Here is a 27,155-nt window from a genome sequence, read left to right as displayed (position 1 = left end):
ATAGCATTGAAGAAAGTGACATGGTCACTTTCCACTTAACCACCATTTCAACATCCCTATGGTCACACGATCAACATTCGAGCACTTGGCAACTGGCATGTATTTATGATGGTTGCAGTGTCCAGGGATCATGTCGTCACCATTTGTGACTTCTGACAAGCAAAGTCAAAGGAGTGGGGGACAAATTCACTTAACAACTGCAGTAATTTTGCTTAACAATTATGGCAAAAAATATGTTTTAAAATGGGGCACAACTGACATAACAATAGTTTTGCTTAGCAATGGAAATCTTGGCTCCGTTTTCATTGTAAATCTGCCTGTACTTAGGATGGAATAAATAGAAAATCATACATGATTTTGTCTTCCTATCCAATCTATTATTTGAGGAAAATAATAGGTAGTAGACACTTGCAAATTGATTTAAATTAGATCTATTAGATCTATTCTATTGACTGCATTAATAGTAGAGGAATGTTCTAAATTGTTTGCAAAAACATTTTTAAAATTTCTAATCTGATGGAATTTTTATGTAAAATAGTTTCTAATTTAGGAATTGACACCAAAGAATTGAGGCCTTTGAACTATGGTGCTGGAGAAGACTCCTGCGAGTCCCTTGGACTGCAAGGTGATCAAACTGGTCAGTTCTTAGACGAGATCAACCCTGACTGCACTTTAGAAGGCCAGAGCCTGAATATGAAACTCAAATACTTTGGCCACCTAATGAGAAGGGAGGACTCACTGGAGAAAGGCCTAATGCTGGGAACGATTGAGGGCAAAAGAAGAAGGCGACAACAGAGAATGAAGTGGTTGAATGCAGTCACTGAAGCAATAGGCATGAGCTTAAATGAGGATGGTAGAGGACAGGAAGGCCTGGAGGAATGGGATCGTGATGGGTCAGACACGACTTCGCAACTAACAACAACAACAACAACAACAAATTTAAGAATGCAGATATTAAATTTTTGAGGAAACATTTTATTAAAGAATTTTTTTTTCTTATGTTATCTGTTTAATCAGTGCAGCCTTTGTAAATGTCGTGTTAATGTTTACAAACTTTTAAAACCATACTTTTGTTAAATGTGACATAATGTTTTTTTTTAGCACTGGATATTCATTCTAATTATTTTAGTTGACTTTATATAACATAATTTAATTATTTTATCTAATAGATTTACTTTTATGAAATATTATGGCTGTTATAACATGTATTTCCATATGTCTATTATTATATTTTTAAAATTATAATCTTTAACCTGTGGAGACCTTGGCGCTCTCTGAGTTTGGTTGTTTGCTTGCAAATGTTTCATTTCCAGACTATGTAACATCATCAGTGCTACACCTTTAACCTTTTTTGCTTCTTTACAGTAAACAAGTGGGATGAAAACCAATATTGTAGCACGTATTCATTCTTTTCTCTATCATAAACCCATTCTCATTTTTTTAACAATAATAGAATAACTGGACATTTTCCAAAAATGTCTTCCAAGAAAATCTTTCAAACCACTTGCAAGTATCTTGTTGAGTTACTTTTAAGCCGTCTGTGCTTGAATTCATTATACAAAAACCAGATGCAGAAAATTATAGAACTATTTTGATTGTAATTGCATTTTAAAACACAAATGAATTTTATGGGCCCGTTGTACCCTTATAAATGTCATTACAAAGTTAAGACAATAACATTCTTTAATTCCTTGATCTGCTTTGCCTAAATTAGTAAATGTTTGTCTTTGAAAGCAGCACTTTAATAATGTGTTACTTTTCACATTTGATTGCCCAAGTCATAGGAATGTCATAGTGATATAATAACATTTCTGAAGAAGAAACAAACCATCTACTTTTATATATGTGGATTGCGATTTTGAATACTAACTGTAAAATTCTGAAACTCTGCATTGGATATGGATGTGAAAAAGGACCTCAAGGCGCATATATGGCCAAATTAACTAGTGACAATCACCTTGTTAAATGATGCCCTTGATCTTCACTATTCACTATTCACTATTTTGAAATCTTTAATCTAGTTTTTCTACTAATGTTTTCTTTTCTCTAAACTGACTGTAATATTCTATTATTGTGTATTATTTTATAACTAACTTCCAAATTGCAAAAATTTAGGAAGGGAGGGAGGAAGGAAGGAAGGAAGGAAGGAAGGAAGGAAGGAAGGAAGGAAGGAAGGAAGGAAGGAAGGAAGGAAGGAAGGAAGGAAGATATTACTGTATTCTAGTAGAATATAGAATATTCTTTATTGGCCAAGTGTGATTGGACACACAAGGAAGTTCTCAGTATACAGAAGTTCTCAATATGCATACAAGGAACAAAGTGATAAATTATAAATCATAAGGTACACTCATAAATCATAAGAAACAACCACAAAGTAATAGTCATAAGATACCTGTTCTGACCTAGGCTTCCCAAGAGCATGAAGCAAACTCCTTGTCCTGACAAAAACACCTTTTATTAATTTACTATGAATTCTGCTCATTCACATCCAGCAAAGACTTTCAGGGGAGGATTTACAGTCACAGACCTTATCTGGCTTGGAGAACTGGCAGGCCAACATCTGCAAAACTTGGCAAGGTATCTCATGAACCAATTAAGCAAATTAATTGTCTCCTGCAAACTCCAGTCCCCTTTTGCTCCACTATTATTTCCTCTCGGAGGAGCCATTCATCATTTATCTGTGGCTTTACTCCCAAGTTGACCCCTATTCTTTAGCTGTTCCCTTCCCTGCGCACACTGGGAACAGGCTCCAACTGTTCATCTGCCTCATTGATGTCTGACTCTGAAGGCAACTGATAACTGATGTACAGCTCTAATCCCCCCTCTGCCTTTGACACAGAGTCCTCATCAGAGCCTTCAGACTCCAGGACTGGCCCATTTTCCCTCCCCAACCTCCTCACTGTCTGAACTGCTGCCAGCTTCGCTAGAGGGCCACAACAATACCAATCAGAGTAGGTGATAGGAAAGTTGAGAAGGATAATATAGTCCTACAACATGACTAGAAATCCTTAGGCATAAGACAGTGCTGTGGGAATTATGTGTTTAGCAGAGTGATGGCAGGAGTCAGGCAGATGACTGACTCTGTGTCTATTCATTTTGCATGCAATGTCATATAGCAGGCTCCTGAAGGGGAAAAGTTGGAACGGTTTATGTCCAGGATGTGTGGGATTCTGTAGATATTTTCTCAGCCCTCTTTCTGGCTCCTGCAGGTTGATGCAGTAGTTAAGGCTTCAGGCTAGAAATTGGGTAACTGTGCGTTTTAGTCTCTCAGTGGGCAATAGCAAACCACTTCTGAAATTTGGCAAGGAAACTGCAGGACCTGTCCAGGTAATTGCCAGGAGTGAACATTCACACACACACACACACACACACACACACACACACACGTGTGCGCACACACACACTCACACACAAATAAAAAGAGAGAGGGGGGAGGGAGGGAGAGAGAGGGAGAATAGGTGCAAAAAGAAATATTTTCCATTTTAAAAGAACTGTGTCCAATAGATTGCCAGAAGTGAACTACTTAAATAGGGCACCATTTCAACTGGCCACAGAGTTGTCTCCTAGGTCTCTTTTGGGTGATTACTTTGAAAATGCAAGTTACTATTTTTCTTGCTCTACTGTCAAGGTATGAGCATGTGGAAGCTCCCCAATTATATGTTCTTACTACTGCTACGGTCTTATTCCTCTTCCTACCTGCTCCCAAGCGTATCCTTTACTTGTCATACCATGCCTAAAATTAGAATGCTTGCAGCTTAGGGATGATATTTTTCTATTAAAATTCTGGAAGATTTTACATGTTAGAGTGTTTTCGTTTTATATATCATATTTGGGTGCCACATAATTCCAGAAAAACCATCCTGCAGAAATTAGCGATATAATAATTTGTTGGAAATGCTACTTAATCCTTACCTTGTATCCCCTTTATGGAACTGTCTACAAGTAAATTTTAGTTTCAATTACACTGCTGCTTAAATTAGAACTCCCCATTTATGAACTTCAATTTCCTGTTTTATTGCAATAAAAATAACAGACCTCAATTGTGACAAAGCAAGATATTACAGGGATAAGGGAAAGATAGCAGACCTGCAGTATATAAAGTTTTAGTGATTGTTTCAACCAGGAAACGTCCAATTCTCCAATTCTCAAATATAGCTCATGTGCCTGGAATCCGCACTGTATATCGGACATTAATATAATCGAGCAAATCCAGAGATATTTCATAAAAAGAGTCCTCCACCCCTCTACTCACAATAGAATACCTTATATCACCAGGCTTGAAATTTTGGGCTTGGACAACCTAAAACTATGCCACCTATGGTCTGACCTAAGCATAGTACAAAAAATTATCTGCTACAATGTCCTATTTGTCAATGACTACTTCAGCTTCAACTGCAATAATACATGGGAAAACAATAGATACAAGCTCAAGCTAAACCGCTCCAAACTCGATTGCAGAAAATACGACTTCAGCAACGGAGTGGTCAATGCCTGGAATGCACTACCTGACTCCGTTGTAACATCCTCAAACCCCCATGCCTTTAACCTTAAACTGTCTACTGTGGACCTCACCCCATTCCTAAGAGGTCTCTAAGGAGCATGCATAAGCACACTACCGTGCTCACCATCCAGGTCCTACTGTCCCCATTTATTTGTACTCATTTCCTTTATGTTTATACTTATATCCGTTACATGTTTAACAAACCAAATAAAATAAAAATAAATAAATTCTGTGCTCAGGCACCACATTTCCAGATTTGCAGCATGTTACTGCATGACTTGCTTTTTGTAAATATTGTGCTCTTAAATGTCTTCTTGATTATGCAGACCAGATCTCCAGTATGGAAGATGATTCTGCCCCATGTTTACATAGCAACTTAAAACACCCAGGGCACTTTTTTATATATGTAAATTGCAAAAATCATTACCCTTTTACTCTAATCCATATGTACCAGGGAACCTGAATTCTATTTTTTCCCTACCCTATTGTCTCTAGTTATATAAATCTTTTTATTTTACTTCTTCCCCATTGTGCATTTTGCCTATGTTTTTATCTTATCCCAGACTACACGATTTCTGTCTTTATTCCTTATTGTCTCCTGGTTGATACACTAAATGCTTCTATTCATTTCCTTTGAAACTTGCCTCCTTTATGTTTTATTTCCCTTGGGACACGCAGGTCAAATTTGATGTGTCAACTGCTGCAACCATCTCCTACTCTTTTTCTTATCTTTATTTTTTTTATTTCCCCAGTGACAAACTGCCCAAAAATGTGACTTTACTTTCTTGAACTGTAGGAAACCTGTAATATTTTTTTTCCACTTTTGCTTTTCTTCAAACAGCATTTTAAAATATTTTCATAGGTTATCATCGGAGAAATATTGCAACATGATAGGCAAGTACAACATGCAAAATAGATTTGAACTGTTGAGGGCCTGCTATTCAGTGACATTTCCAAGATCTTCCCTACAATTATGTGTATTTTAAAAAATGTAGAATGGCAAGTATTTTTGTGTGTATGTGAAATAAAAGGTCAAGACTAAAGTAACATGTGTGTAGAAAATAATCTGAAACCTAAAGAGGTAAATATATCTGTTTTATTTCCCGTGTCCTGTTTAAATCAGTCCTACTGAAAGCCTGCATTCCAGAATGATTTCTCTTTCTTTTCTTTTCTTTTCTTTTCTTTTCTTTTCAGATTTCACTTTACTATTCTGAAGGTATATGAAAGAAAACTTTTTATATTGTCTAATTTTTTAATTGTGTCTGGTATTAGCATACTAATGTGTTAGTATCAGAAACTTATTGTCAACTTACGCCCACAATTGAGCCCAACATTCCTCTTGCTAAGTGAGACATTTGTTAAGTGAATTTTGCCCCATTGTACAACCTTCCTTGCCACAGTTGTTAAGTGAATCACTGCAGTTGTTAATTTAGTAACATGGTTTTTAAGTAAATCTGGCTTTCCCATTGACTTTATTTGTCAGAAGGTTGCAAAATACGATCACATGGCTCTGGGACACTGCACTGGCAATAAATGTGAGTCAGTTCCCATGCGTTTGAATTTTGATCATGTGACCATGGGGATGCCGCAAAGGTTGTAAGTGTGGAAAATGGTCATAAGTCACTTTTTTGTGCTGTTATACTGAACAGTCACTAAATGAACTGTTGTAAGTCGAGGACTACCTGTATCTGTTTATAGATGTGTGTTGTATGTGTGTATGGTTCATAAGGTCACTTCAAACCACAGATTTAAGAGTATAGGTTACCTAAAGAAAAATGTCCAGGAATGATCATTATAATTTAGATGGGAGATTCAGAAACATAGTTATTGTGTTTACCATCAGTGTGTTGATTTGCTGGAGGAAACTACCACTGATTTCAGCTCTTCCTATATTTAGGACTTATCACTGCTCATAAATAAAGTATATACATAAACACAAAACTGTTTCTAATTGGAGTCGCCTATAAGTTCTGCAAGTCAATAAATACTGTCCCTGTCAGTGCAGCAAATGTCAGGTAAACCAAACAATTCAGTCTACAAAGTTGCTGGTCCTGCCCCAGTTCTTCAGAGCCAGATTATTTAGTTTATTATTAGATATAATAACTCCAGTCTCATCTGAAGTTCAGATTTTTAGTTTGGGAGTTGCAATGTATTAGTAAACCGAACCAGTTTCAGAAGAGAGTAAAAAGATGGTCTAAGGAATGAATAATATATTATTTGAGAAAATACTATTAATATGGATAACAGAGATCAATGAATAACATGATAATATTACTGAGATTTCTTAAAGGTTGCAAATATTTTGAATTACACTGATCCATTGGACCAGTTTTGCAATTCCTGCTGATTTGTAGCTACCACTGGCCAAATGAATTACAGAAGTTTTTCTGCTGCCATCTTCTGGTTGGAGTGTAAATTGTAGGATATATGTGTAAGTAGAATTCATCCTATTTGATTATATGTATTGGAAATTTTGCTAAATGATTCAACAGGAACCATACAAAGACATGTACTTGCTATTTCATATACCAAGTAAAACCAAACCTTCAAGGATTATGTAGTGTTTCTATTAGTAGGTCAGGGTATGTGTGCAAATCAAATAATGCAAATCTTTATTGTGGCAATTGGACCAGAAAGTACAATAAAATGCATGGACTTTGTTTGCACTGCTCCTTCTTTCCCTTTCCCAGCTCCCTATACGGTATATCATATTGTCTCACCCATACTTTCAGGAGGGGCAGCATTGGTTAAGATGCTGGGCTTGTAAGCTGGAAAGACAGCAGCCTAGGTTCAAATCCCGAGTGCCATGCAATGGGGTGAGCTCTTGACCTCAGTCCAGCTCTTGACAGCCTAGCAGTTTGGAAGCATGCAAATGTGAATAGATAAATACTACTTTGATGGGAAGCTAATAGCGCTCCATGACATCACACTGGCCACATGACTATAGAAATGTCTTTAGAAAGAGTTGCCTCAATGGCCTTGAAATGTAGAAGAGCATGGTCCCCTATAGTCAGCAATAACTAGGGGAGTAAAATCTGCAGGGACTCCTTTACCTCTTTTTTACATTCCCAGTGGCAATTCTTCCTGTTAATAACACATTAATCATCAACATTAATAACACAGAGAAGCAAATCTCAGTGGTCTACTTGTGCCTGATCTTCCCAGTGCCTTTGTGTCCCTTCTTCTCCTTTTACCAATCAATACTGCCAGTATCTTTGGCTTTCCCATACCTAACCTTACTTCCTGAACTGTTGCATTTTATTCCATATCTGAAACAACAAAAAAGCTTCACTTAATTCTATAACTGAACCAAATATGCAAATATCTGTTTAGCACAAACTGCTTGAAACTATGGAATAGTTTGAACACAAGCCATTTCATGCGTTTCTAAAATATTTTGTATGGTTATTTTGCTGCTGATGCTAATATAATGTATTGCAGTTCAGTCAATTTGGAACTCTTGTTGATGTGCTGACAGCAGCAACACCTAATGGATCTAGGTGCTGTTAAGCAGAGCTGGATGCACTAAATATTTGATTGGTAGACTGACAGAAAATCCCAGGGATCTAGTTTATAAAGGAGAGTTGAAAAAAAATATGCTGGAGGATGCAGTGAGAAACATATTGCTCTCAAAAACACTAGTCACCCAAAGCTGAACTCGAATCACAAGAGTTTATATGTTTTTGCTTTTTGTACTTGCATTTTTTGCAACATTGCCAAGATGAAATCCTCCAATGGATCCATATCCATTACTTCATCCTTAAATCAGATGAGAGGCTAATATAAATGGGGGTACATTGGTACAGCTAGACCCTGGAAGCATTATGGGAGATGTTTTCTCAGTGGTGGGATTCAAACATTTTTACTACTGGTTCTGTGGGTGTGGCTTGGTGGGCATGGCTTGGTATGGTGGACGTGGCTTGGCATGGTGGGCACGGTGTGGTGGGCATAGCAGGGGAAGGATCCTGTAAAATCCCCATTCCCTCCCGATCAACTGGGACTTGGGAGGCAGAGAATAGATGGGGGCCAGGCCAGTCAGAGGTCATATTTACTGTTCTCTGAACTAAAAATTTCCACTACCAGTTCTCCAGAACTGGTCAGAACCTGCTGAATACCATCTCTGGCTTTTCTCTAATCCCTTGATGATAAATCTACACGGAGCACCATAATATGTTAGCTTGTAGAAATGTTCTTCATATAAAGCAGGAGTGGAGAACCATGGCCCTTTTATGACTTTGTGGACTTCAATTCCAACTGGCATAGAAGTTCTGGGAGTTGAGTCAGCCAGCTCAGGAATTCTGGGAGTTGAAGTCCACAAGTCATAAAAGGGCCATAGTTCCCTACCTCTGAGGTAAAGGATAAAGACTGCAAAGGATAAATCCAAATTAGAATAGCAGATTCTCCTAGGTAAATGACTCATTGCAGAGTCTTATATAAACAAAGCAGAATGCAGACATGCATACAGATGTAAATCTTATGTATATTATCATAAGTGGTGTGAAAAATAAGTGCAACTTACATTTTACATCGTTGTGAGATATTGAGAAGAGAAACAATAAAGGAATCTGTATATTAACATTAATGACCACTTTCATCTTAGTTGTTTTAAAAATGTATCCAATAGTGGGGCTTCCTTGAACCCCTTAAGATCCACACTAAAAAAAACTTTTAACTGCTATTTAGATATTCAGTTTGTTCTTTAAGAAAGAGTGCTGTTTTTCCCCTCTATCCTTCCTGATGAAGATACCGAATTTCTTTCTGCAAATGCTATAACTTGACTAGACAACCATTTGGCAGACACCAGATGGTTGGTGGGAATGTCTTATCATTGTCTGGCAGTTGCCAGAGCCTGGAGAGAGAGAAAGAATAAAATAAATGATGTCCATTACATAACATTCAACATGATCACGAAATGCTTATAGGACCTAAACTAGGTGGGAGGCTCTTAGATAAGCTTCCTGGTCCTCATAATCACTTTCCTGCTGTTGCAAATGATGAAGTCAATTTAAGAATAATACAAGACATACTTGTGTTAGAAATCTGTCTAATTTCTATTCCAAAATAATATCTGAACAAGAAAAAAAATGATCATTTATTATACTCCTGTAAAAGCAAAACAGCTGTAACTGAACGAAGTCCAACAATATACCTACACCTTCTTTTCGTGCATTACCTGTTGCTTATAATTGTTTGGAAGTTGAGCCGTGGCAACTAGACTTCTTATCTTTTTGGTTTGAAATGGTTTTTTGCTGCTTATCTAAGTAGCTTTTTCAGTCTGAGCAAGTTGGTTACGGAGAGCCCATATATGTCCTGTGGTGTTGTTTCTTCTGTGCTGGGCCATCCTTTTGGGTAAAGGCTGCTTGGTTTCATTTAAAAGGAAAAGGACACTCTTTTGAGAACAATTATGTTTGCATTTTGGAAAGGGAAGATATATGATTTGAGAAAGGAGTGGATGAATCCATTTATGCCAAAGTGGAAAATTCCTCATTCAATGAAGGTGTCTTTTATTTTATATGCTGCTCTTGCATCAAGTCCCCAGGAACATCAAGACCACTTCACAGGTTCACCAGGGAGGCCACACTTAATCACTCACCTAGGAGAAAGTATTTAGAAGCAACAACTCTTAATAACTCTCTGCCTACTTTCTACCTAATGAGCCTATTCAGATTAGGTGAAAAATGAAACCTCCCTGGAGGATCTATATGGAGTACCCTTAACCAACTTGTTGAGACCAAAGAAATGACTTGGATAAGCAATGAGATATTTTAAACCAAAAAGAAAAGAAGTCCAGTTTCCCTGACTCCAGAGGTGGTATTCAGCCTGTTCGGACCGCTTCACCAGAACCGGTAGTGGAAATTGCAGGTGGGCCTGTCTACCCGCCCTGGCTCTATGCCATTCTGTTTAGGCACATTTTCAAGCCAAAGCGCATGCACAGAAGGTCAAGTGGATGGGGTCCGTGTGAGCAAAGTGAGCGTGTGAATACGCATGTTTCTATTTGTGAAGCAGTAGGGACATAAGTGAATACCATCCCTGCCTGACTCACTTTCCAGACAATTCTACCTGGATGATTGAGAATCTTCATTGACATATTGCTTATAATTATTCTTGATTGATTCCTCAAGCATCATTCAAGTATCAAACCAGACATGATCACAAGGGAGATCCAAAAAGTTGAGATGCCAGCTGAGATACATATTAAAACGGGGTAGGATTTGGTCATAGTTGCCATTTTCACTTTTTTTGACTTCTCTGTGTTAAATCCAATAAGGAAGATATAAATTAAAGTCTGTCTTTAACTCCTCCCAAAAAGTATGGTTTTAAAAAAGAGTTAAAAGGAGTCTGTCCTCTGTCCTAAGAATAGATTGAAAATATGTGGTCAACCAGAATTATTTCTGGTAGTCTGCTTTTCACAAAAATGCATATTTCACAAATTATTAAATAGCACATTAGGAAATGCAGACTAAAAATTTACCAACGTCTATTAAAAATAAGGACATATTAATTCAAGAAGAAAGTGGTGGCATAATTGCTTTAATTGATAACCTATGAAGATATAGGTTATACTACATGATTATTATGCATAACCTAGATCTTTATTATTGTAGAATAAATTAATTAATTGCTTCTACCTGTGGAAAAATGGCTATTCTTTTACCATGCATGCCTATATCCTTCATTTTAAGCAGTTTAAATGAATCTCCTAGTTCATTTAACTAGCAGGTTTAATTCATGTATTTCTGCTTTAGTTAATTTTATTTTCCTAATCCATCCAGTAAATTATTTGGACAGATTATAAATGTTCTTTAAATATAGAAATAGAACAATAAAATGAAATCACTAACTAAAAAACTAATATTGGAAAAATGTAAAACTTATAAAATCCCCAAAACAATTTCTTCATCTCATCAGTGCTATGTGATGACCTTCAGATGGGTTGTAATTCATGTTTATTAAGATTCAATAATATCTGGATATTTTTCTTTTTTGCCAGAGTCACTCTGCTTCCATTCACGTCATCAATCCAGCTCCCTTGAAAATCAATAAGTCACTTATTCTATTGCATAATACAGATGCCCAGAAGCAATTATAATAAATATCAGGGTCATTTCCCCTGTATTTTATGGAATGAATCTTTGTGATATGATTACATAATACTTATGTGAATCATCAACATTTCTCTTTCCTAACTGATTAAATGATAAGTAGCATATTGGAATATATATGTATGGGGAAAAAGAATTTTGAAACATACAGTATATGATGCAATATATCAGTTGCACTTTTTTGTTTGCAATATGTTATCACTGAATTAATTGTCTTCGAATGGGGACTTGTATTTTAAGTTTTTTTAATGTTAGTCAAAAGAAACCCGCACAAAAGCAACTGAGATATGAAGCAAGCAAAGCAGAAATAACACCTTACACAATTCAATAACTCAGAAAGCTTCAATGTCATTCTTAATCATTTTGGGGAAAAAGAAACCAGGAATTTGACATTCCAAAATCCTGACAAAACAATTCAATGGGAGTATTTACAGATTCATTGTAATTTTCCAATCCTTGAAGCAAAATCTGAAAACGGAAATGGTAATTTTGATACTGGTCATTCTGGCATAGTTGTTCTTCATGGAATAGAAGACTTCTAAACTGCCACTGTTTGCATTCCCAATCTGTCAAAATCAATCTGAAAACGTCCCCATAGTGTCTCAAAATCAGTCTGAAAATGACCCATGGACTTCTTTACTGCTGCTGCTCTTGCATCATTGTGGACAAAAAAATATTTTGTTGCAATAAAAATTATCTTTATCCTTTTCTCACTGTTCCAAAAAGGAGAAAAACAAAAGCACTTTCAAAAAAGCAAATATATGTAGTGCTCATAGAAGTGTAGAGAAAAATAGACAGAATTTATCAATTTCATCCCAGCTTCCTTCCTTAGGGCTACTAAAAGAGATCTGTGCAACCTCTATCCCTCTTCAAAGTCCTAAAGCTCAGAATTGAAAGAGTGAGCCAAAGGGTCTTTTTAATGGTGATACAGCTGCATAACATTCATAGACCCCCACAGTCTAGCTAAATTACAGCTGCAGATTAGTTTGTTTGGGATTATAGCTGAGTTGGAAGTAACATGGAATCTATTTGGGAATGGCACATACATCTTACATGTAAATACTCTGACACAGGGACGTGCAGTCAGGGGAGGCAGGGGAGGCGGGGCCTCACCAGTGTCATGAGGAAAAGAAAAGAAAATTAAATTAAAAGGAAAAAGGCTAAGGTAGTTGCTGCCAGAATGACTCTGCTTAGTGCTAATTGCAGGGGGAGGCAAGAGAACTATGGGCCTCCTTTGCATAAGGAATTTTTCACCTTTTAACCCTTGCTCAGAGTTAAGCAAGGGTTAAAAGGTGAAAAATTTCTTATGCAAAGGAGGCATGTGGTTCTCTGCCTCCTGGTCTGGGAGCAGCAGGTCTTGCCTAAGTTGCCTTTTTTTTTTTACATTTTCATCATGGCGGACAAGAGGAGAGTTGAAATGATTCTCTGACACAGCTGGAAAAGGTGGGTCTGAGGGAGGGGGCGGGGGGAAGAATTCAAAATTCCAATCATCCATCCCCTATAATATGCAGCTATAAAGTGATATTTGATGTTTGACCGAGTATATAAGTGTACTAATATGGGACATCATTTTGAAATGGTCAGTTTCCTATATAAAATTATAGTTATTCTTGAACACTTCCCCAAATTTACTGGAACATGTATGTATTATTTGGTTCACCAGTTGAAACAGAAATAGTTCCCTGAAGAATATTTAAAGTGGTAAAAAGAAGCTGACTTCTTCAAATGAGGAGCCTGGACGAGGCTGGAGCGAGAGCCGTGGAGGCGAAAGGCAAAGAGGGGTGAGGGGGGTGTTCCAAGAGGCCCCCTCCCCTTTTTGCACTCTGCAAGCCAGGCCCGCAGCAGCAAGAGGCTCAGCTCCGCTTCTATCGCCCCCCCCCCCACTCCAGAGAAGCCAGCCGCGGGCGAGTCTCCGCAACCCCGGTTCCATCTCCAAGCAGCCCCAGGAGAAAATGGGCCAGCCCCGCTTCCCTCCCCAGACTTTCCGGGAGTGGAGGACCCGCATTCCGCTCCTCCTTCCAAATCATGAGTGACCCACCTCGGCTCCCGCCGCTTTCTCACAGACCTCCAGCAGGCCCGCCGAGGAGGACCCCGGATGAGGCTGGAGTGAGAGCTATGGAGGCGAAAGGCTGGCCACTTGGGGCTTTGAAGGGGGAGCGGAATGTGAGTCCTCCACTCCCAGAAAGTCCAGGGACCGAAGCGGGGCTGGCCCATTTCCTCCTGGGGCTGCTTGGAGACGGAACTGGGGCTGCGGAGACTTGCTCGCGGCCGTCTTCTCTGGAGCGGAGGGGGGCAATAGAAGCAGAGCTGAGCCTCTTGCCACTGCGGGCCTGGCTTGCAGAGTGCAAAAAGGGGAGGGGGCCTCTTGGAACACGTCCCACCCCACCCCTCTGCGCCTTTTGCCTCCGCGGCTCTCGCTCCAGCCTGGGCAGGAACCGGTGCTCTTCTGCTGTGGGCGGGACGTAGTCCCGGTGTCCTGCGGCTCCGGCGCCTCCAAGGTGGAAGTGTTTGCCCTGCGGGGCAGGCAAAAGCCGAAATAAAGCACCCCACCGCTTCTGTCTGACATAGAGGCGCCCCGCGCCCCCCAGCTGGGTTGGACATAGCTGCGGGGCACGTGGCACCTCTATTTCGGACATAGCTGTTGCGGGGAGGGGGAAAAAGCTGCTTTCTTTCTTTTTGCCTCACCAGCCATAAGCTTCACCACACGTCACGGCTCTGACATAGGCTATAGCTGTGATGGCAAACCTATGGCACGTATGCCCAAAGTGGCAGGAGAAGCCATGTCACCCAGCATGTGCAGCCTTGCCTGTTTGTCTTCCAGGTTTCTGGCATGCATGCACATGTGATGATCTGTCCTTTGCATGTGTGGCAGTGCCGAAAACCAGTGTGCGCATCTGCACCAGCCAGCTGATTGTCAGGTGCACCACAACCCAAAAGTTCGGCTTTTCTGGAGCAAGATCCCTGCTGAAAACCAGCCTGCGCATGTGCATTGTCCAGCTGATCATTGGGTGTGCATGCACGCTAGAACCTGGAAGTTTGGCTTTTCCAGAGCGTGGCCCTGACAAGCGCAAGCACGATATTCCCGCACTACCTTTTTGGCATTTGGTGCCCAAAAGGTTCACCATCACTGGGCTATAGTTAGAAAACAGCCCCTGCATTCTGCTTTATATGTGGAAAAAATAGAGAACTATGACAAAAATCTGCCTTACATCTGTCTTCTGAATGTTATCGTCCTCTGTCGAAGGATCTTTTTTCTTCTTCTTTTCACTTTTTTTCTGTCTCTTTCACAATAATTTTGCATTTCTTTGTACAATGTACTTTTCTCTTATTAATGCAAGGTAGCTTAAAATGATCCAGGATTTCCCTTTCCCTATAATTAATAGCTCCTTGGTATTGCAGCCTTTTTAACTGCCTGCATTTTCTCCTGAAAAAACAGAGCCATGGCTAGTGTTAATTTGTTACTTAAATTATTTCTGTAGCACTATATAATTACAGTACAAAGTGGTTTACAATTCTAAACAAATTATATGATCTTAATGGTCTTTTAACTAGAGCATAAAAAGCTAGATAAAACATAGACACCAGAAATATGAATGTGTAAAAAAAGTTACATACAGGTCACCTTCCTTTGTAAACTTAGTTTCTCTTAACTAGGGTAATGGCACTCCCACACATACTACAGCTTTCATCAAGCTTTTTTTTAACTTTAACTTTTTTAAAATGGCTATTTTTAAGCAAGCATGCTCTCAAAATATAGAGAAATCTTCAGTGCAATGCTATGGATATGCTTTAGCAATATTTTACAATGTAACTGAAGTATATATTATTTTGTCAAATAAGTGACAGAAGATACCACAAGACATATTTAGGATGTAGGTGTACAATACATGTAGATTAGAAAAAGAAAACAAGGCAAGTGAGACTTGATTGAATGAATAATATGGCAAAATTAATTAAGACTTAGAAACATACGACAAAAAAGAATAATGAATGGTGAATGGGAGTCTTTAGAACAATTAAAACATCTGAAATGCTTTTTGAAAATACTGCTTGAAATACTAGCTCATGTTTTCTACATTATTTCTTCTTTGTTTGACATAATTGGCAAAGGAGAATTTTGAATAATGAACATTTTTCCCTACTTACATTTGTTATTTTCCTTTCTGTGCTTCACTGTCTCTCTTTCTTCCTGAAACGATCAACCATTTTAGTGGGACATTATAACATTTTAGGCTTTAGATCAAACTTATTTATTTATTTACTTATTTAGCCACCCATATTAAATAAATAACTAATTTTGCAAGATTAAAACTTACCCATCTACCAGACATAACAATGATTCCACTAACATCAATCACAATAGAGTTCATCTATTACAATACAATAAGCTACAATAGCTTCAAGATGTGGGTACTCAAATCATACAATAAGATGAAAATTAGTCATATTACACCAATTTGCATAAATGTTTTAAATAAAAATTAGCTATCTCATCCCTTCCATTTTTAATAGTTATATTGTCTTTTGTGTAACTTATTTGTTGATGGTCCCATTAAAGTAGGACCTTGCTACAATAACAGTCCTAAACTTTTTTGTATTTCCGACATGTGGAATTATATTTCAGAATTGAATAAAATGATTTGAGTGTTGCACTGTAGTGACTATATAGTAAGTAAGGTTCCTTTGTTATTTTATTGAACCTTATAAACTATGAGTAAGTTCTTGTGTTTGTCTTACTTGTAAAAGCTTTTATTCTCATCACTTCATTGGTGAGGTAGAATTCTCATTACATTAAAAAGATTTCAGTTTTGATAGCAAGGGATGTCTCATGATTTGGTTATATTCTCTTTTAAAATTAAGGCTGTGACTCATTTCCTTAATTATTTTTGTCTAGAGGAATAAGATTGGCTATGACTATGAGATATTGGATTGTTGCTTATTTTTTTCTTAACCTGAAAGCATAAGACATAAGACAGCCAGTATGCTTTCTGTAGGTGAAAATCCAACACTGTATTATGAGTCATATTATATCAATATAAAATTCACATGAATGTAATAACTTATAGTTCTAAGTAAATTATAGTCAAAAATGTATTTTCAAGAAAAATAATAAAAAAATAATCCCAAGATTAAATCTGATCCCATTGAGTTCACACAGGATATACTGTAATATGAATAAATAAGTTATAGAAAATAAACTACATAAAGTCAGATTTCTATTCTCCTTGCATCTCACTTTATATTCATGTAGCAAGTAAAGTGAACTAATTTGCAGATGTTGAATTGTTGCTTTAGGGCAACAACAGGGTAGAAATATTGATTCTGTCACAGAGTTCTAGAACTAGTGTCAGAAAGTTAATAGCAATTGTTGTAAATATATCTGAAGATATTTTAGCTTTTCATACTACAAAAATCTCCAGTGATAACAAAGACACCCCAGAATTACTACAACTGCCTTTTTTCCCATAAATCTCCATAATAATATCCCAGAGGGCCTTTGGTGAGATTACAAGTACACATTTACTAAATTAGGTTCAGTGTCTACATCATTCATGCTACATTAATATTCACTACTATGAATGTGGGTGAAGCTAATACAATATTGAAAAAAAAGTAACCAGGCTTGAAGCCCATAAGCCAATTAGAATTATTGTTATCAACACACTTGGGAAGTGCAAGGTCCTAACTACACTCTCTACTAACAGCATGGCTTGCATTAATGTCAGTATATTATTTTCTTTATTCATAGGTGCGAACTAGGGTAATTTTTATCTAAAGTGCAACACATTTGGAAGAAAAGTTTAACACTTTTTCAAAGCTTTGCTCGGTAATTAATAATAGAGTAAAAGATTCTATTGATGGTGATGAAGTTATCCGTTCAGTTCAGACTGACTCTTGGTAATTCTATGGGCCAGGCCTCTCCACATCTTCTGATCTTGCACTAATTGAGTTTTTTAATGCTCCGTTGGTGTCAGCTTCCATGGTATTGAGCTCCCATGCTTTTTTGATGTAATGATTTCCTTTTACCATTAACTCTTCCAAACATAGTTGCCTTCTCCAGTGAATCTCCCTGCATAACGGTGGTGGGTTGTCAATTTTTTTACTACTGGTTCAGCTGCACTCCCGTGCGCTCGCGATGCTTCTGCACATGTGCAGAAGCATCTGGGCAGGTTGGTTGAGCCTCCCGCCACCGCTACTACCGATTTGCCATCTCTTTAATCTCTTCACCGTCAGTTTCTATGTTGATGTTTCCCATCCTTGCAATGGTCATTAGCTTGCTTTTTTTGATAATCAGAGACCAAAATTCTCATTTCTTTCTTTGATTTTCTCAATCAGATGTTCCTGGGCTTTTTTGTTTTGTTTTTAAGAGGAGAGTTGTATTATCAGCACATCAAAGATTGTTGATATTTCTTCCACCAATCTTTACCCCAATTTACAATTCTTCAAGATCTAGCTTTCTCATGATCATTTCGGCATGAAGGTTGAATAAGGAAAGGGAGAGAATGTAACTTTGTTCCACTACTTTATCTATCTTAAATCAATTGGTCTCTCCATGTGGTGTTTGCATAGTGGCTTCCTGATTTGTGTACAGTGATTGCACCAATTTGACCAAATGTGCTACGACCCCCAGGTCTAGTAGGGTTTTCCATAGTTTCTCATGTTCAGCACAATCAAAAGCTCCTTTCAGTCGATGAAGCACATGTAAATGATATTTTTATATTCATGAGATTTTTCCATGTTCCAGTGCAGATTTGCAATAAGGTCATAAGTGCCACAAATCCTTCAGAAACCATCCAAGATGGCATCTGGTAATTCCCTTTTAATGGTTGGTTCTCAGCATTGTTGCATAATTTTAAGAAGAAATTTTAGATGTAAGGGATGAGAACAATTGTGTGATAATTGGAGCAGTCTTTAGAGTCATCCTTTTTCAATTGTGGAACGAACACTGAACATTTCCAGTCTGGTGGCCACCTGTTGGTTTCCCAGATTTTCTGGCACAGGTCTCTAATGACTGGGTGGTACAGATCTTAGCAATTCTGCAGGGATAGTGTCAACACCTGGAGACTTGTTTGGCAGTTAGTTCTTCACCATAGGATTTCTTTGTCAAGCATGGCTTGTTCTATTTCTACTTTTTGTCATCCTGAGGTTGGGTCCCTTTGCTACCTGTGTACACTATTCTGTGTATACTCACCATCTGTTCTTAATGCCTTATTGGTTAGACAATTCCTCCCCTTGCTTGTTTTTAATGATGCCTTTACGAGCAATAAATGATGCTTGGGTCTTTTCAGCTTGCATAAATGCATTCCTGGTGTGACCCTTCATGTAGTCCGCCCCAAGCTTTTTGCATTGCACATCTCAGTAAACTTCATTATCCTTTCTTGCTGCCCTCTGGAAAGCTGCATTCAGTCTTGTTACTTCTTCCCATTTGCCTGCAGCCTTGGTTGCTCATCTTTGCTCAGCTATTTTGATAGTTTTATCTGAGAGCTCTTGTGCTTTTTCTTTGGCTTCTTGTGTGGTATATGTTCTTCTGCAATTCCAATAATGCTCAATTGAATTTCCTACCACAGTTCATCAGATATCTTCTCAACAGTGCCCAATAGTTCAAACTGATTTTTCACCTCTGTTGTAAATAGGCATCTTTGAATATTAACATTAGCAAAATGATTACTAAGAGGTTTGCCCCATTGCATTCATGGGATTTATTCCCAGATTTTAAGATTAATAAGCTACCACTCATCATACAAGGCAAATAATATCATTTTGGGCCAGAGACGAAGCTGCTGCCTTGGAAGGTTGAACATATTTCCAAATACATAGCCTGGCTGATGCAGTCATATAAGAACCTTCTTATAATGAATTGCACCATTGGTTGATGGGGCTCAGCATTGCATATGTCTAGATAGATCAACCCATTATCAGAGCTCACCCTTCATTTGCTGCTTGCAGAATAGCCAAAAATAGGAGGCAACCACCCAATGACATTAGCTCAATGTTATATGGTCATTTAAAGGATATGGGTATGTTAAGCTTCTGTCAGATTTAATAGAGAAAGCAGGGAGTGAAGTTGAAAATCTTACCCTTATTCCTCTGATGAGAATTCCATCTTAGTTTTTCTATAGTCCAAATCAGTTAAGGTTTTTTTTTGTTTTTTTTTTAAATGGATCCAATTGTCAGGCAGTTGTCATAATTGATTTAAATGGATTGGCAGTAGCATTTCACAGTTCAGAAAGAAGGTACCAGATTCACATTTGGGACCATCTGTATGCAGAACACGTGTTCTGCTATCTATATAATTATAATTCTATGCATCTTAATTATTTTATTTCTGACACATGCAAAGCAACATACCTTTTCTTCTGTCTAAAAGTAATTTCAGCTGCAGTGGGTGACTAACAGAACTCTGCACCTTCCCAATGTTTCATTATTTGTTACAATTAAAACTGACTTTTAAAACTGATTTTTTCCATAATTCATTATGAACTTGGAAAAAAAGATGACATTGCTTGAATATTTGCATTAAGTTTAACAAATGGCTTCTTTAAAGTAGTGACATCTTTTTTTAGTAAAATCAGTTGAATACAAATAACAGAGAGATATTGTACATTCACACACCCAAAATCTAAAGTATTTCACTAGAAGCATTTCAATGCAAATGTGTATTGCTCTAGCATCTAATTTCATTGGTATCATATTTAACCAAAGAAATACTCAAATTATTGATATTGTTTTTTGAAAATCTGCCAAGAGTAAAATGGGGGTAATTATCAGACCAATTTGTGCAAACTTATTAGATTCCCTACCAAGCAAGTCAGAAGCTGACTATTTTTTTAAAATTATGTATAAATCGTATCTATCTATCTATCTATCTATCTATCTATCTATCTATCTATCTATCTATCTATCTATCTATCTATCTATGCATGCATGCATGCATACATACATACATACATACATACATACACACACACACACACACATACATACATACATACATACATACATACACACTTGTCTCACAATTAGGTGGAACATGCAAGGAAAAACAGTTTAAGATTTTGCCCTTGAGTCAAATTCTTACCAGCATGCTAGAAATTTGGGGGAAGGGGTTTTTAAATTTGTATCAGCACATTTCCCTAAACATTTCATTTTCAATCATTGTTTTTTAAGTTTACTTGTGCTAGATTGTGCTTGATAAAGAACATTTCTCTAATCATTCTCCTGGGTCAGCTTTGTGGATTATTTGTTATCTGCATAAAACTCTTTTCATAGAGTAATTATAAATCCTATGTACATATATCTTGAACAACCGCAGTCTCTAGAGACTCTAGAAAGAGTGCAGAGAAGAGCAACAAAGATGATTAGGGGATTGGAGACTAAAACATATGAAGAACAGTTGTAGGAACTGGGTATGTCTAGTTTAATGAAAAGAAGGACTAGAGGAGACATGATAGCAGTGTTTCAATATCTCAGGGGTTGCCACAAAGAAGAGGGAGTCAACTATTCTCTAAGGCACCTGCGTGTAGAACAACAAGCAATGGGTGGAAACTAATCAAGGAGAGAAGCAATTTAGAACTGAGGAGAAATTTCCTGACAGTTAAATTAATTAAATTAAATTAATCAGTGGAACAGCTTGCCTCCAGAAGTTGTGAATGCCCCAACACTGGAAGTCTTTAAGAAAATGTTGGATAGCCATTTGTCTGGAACGATATAGGGTTTCCTGCCTAGGCAGCTGGTTGTACTAGAAGACCACCAAGGTCCCTTCCAACTCTGCTATTGTATTGTATAGTCAGGGGAGAAAGTAAGTTCAGTCTCATGAAAGTAGCATTGTTATATGGCATGCCCTGCCCCCTTTATATATATATCTTGTGCCTTGTATGCGTAAACAAAAGGAATAGAGCTTATGGTTCAACGTGGCTTTCATCTTGTGAATGCTGCCACATCTCATGACAAATCCTATGGAATTCAATAGTCTAATGTAGCTGTGCATAACACTGTACAATCTGGCTGAATCCCAAATCACCATGCACTACACCACAATAATGGAAATTTATGAAGTTATTTGTTTATTTGGAATAAATAAATGTAAATTAAATAAGTCTGGGTGGCTAACAATCAATGTACAATAGTAAAATAGCATTAAAACATCCTACTCAATGTCAATCAAGACTCAATAAAACATCCTGTTCAATAAAACATCCTGTTCACAAAAGAAAAAAAAATAACATTAAACTAATTGAAATGCAATAACTAGGGCACAACATAACTAATTCACAACAGAAGTGCACATATACTGGGATCCACTAATATCCTGGCCCTAATACTTGGGGGAAACAAAAGTCTTCACAGTTCCATAGGCCTGACCCCAGGAGAGAAAAGTAAACTCATCCTGAGTCAGATAACTAAATTCATCTATCAGTTACTATGTGTGGTAATCCATTTCCAAACACTCAAGAGAGTGTGCCTAGCTTTTGTGTCTGAGTCATTTTTTGTTTAAAGTATCAGGGGGATTTTGTATTTTATCCTAATTTACTAATTTACCTAATGAATTATTCATAGGACTAATGCATATAAGATGTTCATTACATAATGTTTTAGCTCTTGATTCTCCCTGAAATCTCTGAATGATTTTAATTATAAAACTATTATTCTGAGAGGGCCAAGATTATATTTTCACTTTAGGCATCCACATACATAGGCACCTATAGGAAAAAATGTAACAAATAAGTAAATATGGCTAGAAAGAGAATGCGTACCTACAAAAGTTAGCAACTTGTCTTTCAAACAAGATAATTCAGTTAAGTCAGAAGCTGACTTAAAGCTGATTTTATATTACAAGCTTTCTTGCTGGTAGGACTACCTCAATTCTAATGAGGACTATTGATTTAATTGGGTAAGGATATGACCTGAACTATACAATGTTAAGATTAAGTATATAACAATGCATTTAATTATTGTCCATCATATTCTGTTTGCTATGCTACACACACACACACACACGTTGTCAAGCTTTTATTTTGGCAGCTTTCTTGCATTAGTAATAAAGAAGAGTTACTGTGCCACAAAATCTGGACAGACTCTTATAAGCATGGAAAATGATAAAGAAACCCCTAACTTCAGTTATTCCCTTATATTTTTGGAGCCCAATATCATAGCACAAAATAAACATGACATTTTAAAGTACATATAAAATTAATACAATTTTTTCATTATGTCTGTCTGTCTGTCTGTCTGTCTTTGGTTATTCGGGTTTTCTCCCGCGTAAAATTGGAAGTGTCCTGGAGGTGTTTTGACGAAGTCTCATTCCTCACCTTCAGGCTTCGTGCTTCCAGGAGCACTGTGAGATCAATTGCTCCTGGAAGCACGAAGCCTGAAGATGACGAATGAGACTTCGTCGAAACGTCGCCAAGACACTTCCAATTTTACGTGGGAGAAAACCCAAATAATACCTACATACTAACACCCACGAAAACCTCAGAAAACATATATATATATATATATATATATATATATATATATATATATATATATATGTATGTATGTATGTATGTATGTATGTATGTATGTATGTATGTATGTATGTATGTATGTATGTATATACACACACACACATACATATATATATATATACACACACACACATACACACACACACATACATACATACAAAAATATATTAATGAAAAATTGTGTAAGATTGAAGCAGTTGTATTTAGTGTAATATAGTTATTAAATTTCTTGTTGGTGCATACTACCTTACACTTATATTTATGAACATAATTTTTTTCCCTCTAGGCTGCTATATCTATGGTATTTTACATACTTGCAAAACTGCAACTACCAGAACATTATCAAACATGAATAAACAAGCTATAAACATGTTGCAGAGTACTACTGTAAAACTATACTGTATCTTTATTGCCTTACTCATTTGTAAAATTATATGGTATAATGATGAGTTCTGAAACTGTAAGGATTTTTTTTGCTCTACTGCTTAATAAGTATGCTGATTATGCTTAGGAAAAGTTTGCAGAACAGCTTTCTTTAGTCTCAGATTCCCCCTCTATTTGGCAGTACATTAATGGAAATGGAAAATTGCCTCATTCTAAATGTCAGAATAACAGAGCACCAAAAACAGTTCAGTCATGTCTTTCAAACCACGCACATATGGTTCAGCACCAAATGTCACTATTCTTCCCCACTTCCTTCCCATTTGTCTCTTGTCTCTTATCACTGTCTGAGTCAAAACTTTCTCAAAGACTCCTTTTCTAGACTGTGTAACTTGAGAAGATATTTTTCTAGCTAGGAAAGCATAATGCTCTGTCACTTGCTAACCTAAATTGGGTGCAATCCACACAGAGGACACATGCCATTCTTGATAACAAAAGAGAATTTGACTTTTAAGACTTTTATTTTCCTTTGTGATTCTCTTGTGATTCAGTCCTGCACTGTACAGGTAATTCTTGACTTACAACAATCCGTTTAGTGACCATTCAAAGTTACAACGGCATTGAAAAATGTGACTTACGACCGTTTTTTAAAAGTTATGACCTTTGCAGCATGTGATCAAAATTCAGATGCTTGGCAACTGGTTCATACTTATGACGGTTGCAGTGTCCCAAGGTCATATGATCCCCCTGACACGTAAAGTCAATTGGGAAGCCAGATTCACTTAACAATTGGATTACTCACTCATCAACTGCAATGTTTCACTTAACAACTGTGGCAAGAAAAGTTACAAAATCGGGCAAAACTCACTTAACAAATGCCTCAACAACAGAAATTTGGTGCTTAATTGTAGTTGTAAGTCAAGGACGAAAAACTGGAAAAAAGGGAAGGAGAAGGGAGAGGAGAAGAGAAGCTGCCTGCATTTTTTTAAATTTCTCCACAGAAATTAAAAAAAAAACGCTACACTTTCTGAATAAAACTAACTATTTTACTTCTTCAGTTTATTATTATTATAGTTGTTGTTATTTGTTTGTTTGTCAAACAGGTACAAGATAACAGGTATAAGTATGAACATAAACATGAACAAAGGAAGTAAATTCAGATAAATGGGGGACAGTAGAACAGGGACAGTAGGCACGCTGGTGCGCTTATGCAAGCCCCCTTTACTGACCTCTTAGGAATAGGGTGAGGTCCACAGTAGACAGTTTAAGGTTGAAGCTGTGGAGGCTTGAGGATGTAACAACAGAGTTAGGTAGTGCATTCCAGGCATTGATCGCTCTGTTGCTGAAGTCGTATTTTCTACAATTGAGTTTGGAACGGTTTACCTTGAATTTGTACCTATGGTTTGCCCATGTATTATTGTGAAGCTGAAGTAATCTTTTACAGGTAGGATGTTGTAGCAGACAATTATCAGTTCTGATAATTGGAATAGATTTTTCTCACACAACTTTTCAAAGATCTTGATATGTACCTTGTCCTCATTTGACCTTTCTAAAAATATTGATTTAAAAAAATATTTTATTAATAATGGTTTACTTTTAATTTTAATGATACACTTTCCTCTTCAGCCTTACAATACTGTACAATACTATAAATTCTCCATCAAACATTTTATGTCAGTCAGGACTGTGCATATTTTTACAGATGAGAGATCAGTATGCCAGGAGCCACATTCGCACACATAGTGAGCACCAAGTTGAAAAATAAATGGAGACAGAACAAAAACTCATTGTGACTAAAAGAAGACACTTAATATGGCTAGGGAGATGACTGGTGACTAAATTTGATAAATAAATAAATGTGATTTCTCTCATTGTATTTAACAGTTTTCCTTTTCTTCTCATTAAAATAAAAATTAGTTACAAATTTTAGAGAGGTCTGGGAAACAGCTAAAGGCTAGAAGACAGCATGTAATTGGGGACTCAAGCTGTGAATCTCATCTCATCATATTTATTCCTTAGTTTATTTGTATGCCATATCACAGAATAATCACAGAATTATTTTTAAAGATACAATACAATACAATACAATACAATACCAGAGTTGGAAGGGACCTTGGAGGTCGTCTAGTCCAACCCCCTGCCTAGGCAGGAAACCCTATACCGTTCTGGACAAATGGCTATCCAACATTTTCTTAAAGACTCCCAATGTTGGGGCATTCACAAGTTCTGGAGGCAAGCTGTTTCACTGATTAATTGTTCTAACTCAATATGATAAACTCAGATTGTTCAGTGGTTGGAGATTGAGGGGCCTAGATAGGCCACAACAGGCTTCAGTTTAACCCTAGCAAGACTGAGTGACTGTGGACTTTTGGATACCCTGGTTCCAGAGACTTATCTCTGGTTTTGGATGGGATTCTCATGCCTCAGAATCAGTGCACAACCTAGGTTAGCTTCTGGACTTATGGATCCTTTTTGCGGAGCAGGTGGCAGCCATGACTAGCATGGCTTTCAGACGTCTTTGGACCATGTATTAATTATGCCTGTGCCTGGACTGGGAGTACTACTCAAGAGACTGCCCAAGAGATTAGACTCCTATACTTTACATATGGAGAAAATTTGGAAGCTTCAGTTGGTGCTGAATGTGATGGTGTGGGCAGTTTTTAGAGTTTATACAGGAAATGACCACTAGTCTAAAATGGGTTTGAGCATGTGTTCAAAATGTTTGGTAATTTGCTTTCATATGTCTATTATTATAACACGTTTCAGAAGGATACATGTACATGTAGGCTGTATGCAACTCAGAAGAGGTCTATTTGCTGAAGTACTTCATCATCATGGGTTTTATTGAACACTGCTAAAGATTTGCATGTTGTACTCTTTTGGTTTTCAAACGTTCATGTCTACTTTCAGCTCCAGGTGGGCCATCAGTATATTATCATTGTGCATTGGCACAAGGTTTGGTTCAAACTCCAAGTTTAAGCAATTCTGAGAAGACTCTCATTCATAGTGGACTGCTTTGATTCAATATGATTTTATTTAACTTCAATTAAAATGTAATTAATTAATCATTTTAAGAACAATTAATAGGAGTCTTTTATCCTATGCAGTTAGGGATGAGGTTAAGCTCCTTTGTTGTTTGTTGTTTGTTTTTTATTTTGTATTGGACAGGAAGATAGAGAGAATTTTCATGGAACAGATGAGCCCTCACAGAGGTAGTTCTGGATATGAAGCTGTTTTCTTCAGCGATAGTTACAGAATTTATAATAGAGGAAGGTGACCTTTCCTTCTTTTATAAGTCATATGAAAATGATATACAATGTTGACACATCATAAATGAGAAACCATCACTATTACAGAATGAATTGTTGAGTTATAATGAATGGAACTAATTTAACCATTTTAATGTATATTACATTTCATATTCAGCTGGTATAAAATATACAGCAGAGAGTCAGGAAGGACAGCTGTTGATTGTGTAAAATCTCTCAGAGTTCAGAGGGCACCTTTAAGTTGCTTCACTATCCAAACAGCTGAGCATTGATTGATACAACAGTTGGAGATTTTTATAATATTCACGAATGAAAGAGAAACTGATGTGCAATTCATATTTATATCATTCATACATAAAAATAGCAAGATTACTGTCATTTTCAAAACAGAAGT

The sequence above is a fragment of the Thamnophis sirtalis genome, unplaced genomic scaffold (genome assembly GCF_051295495.1).
Source record: "Thamnophis sirtalis isolate CommonGarterSnake01/CBP01778 unplaced genomic scaffold, rThaSir2_p1.2 scaffold_10, whole genome shotgun sequence".
Taxonomy (NCBI): domain Eukaryota; kingdom Metazoa; phylum Chordata; class Lepidosauria; order Squamata; family Natricidae; genus Thamnophis; species Thamnophis sirtalis.
Note: the sequence above shows the minus strand (reverse complement) of the source record.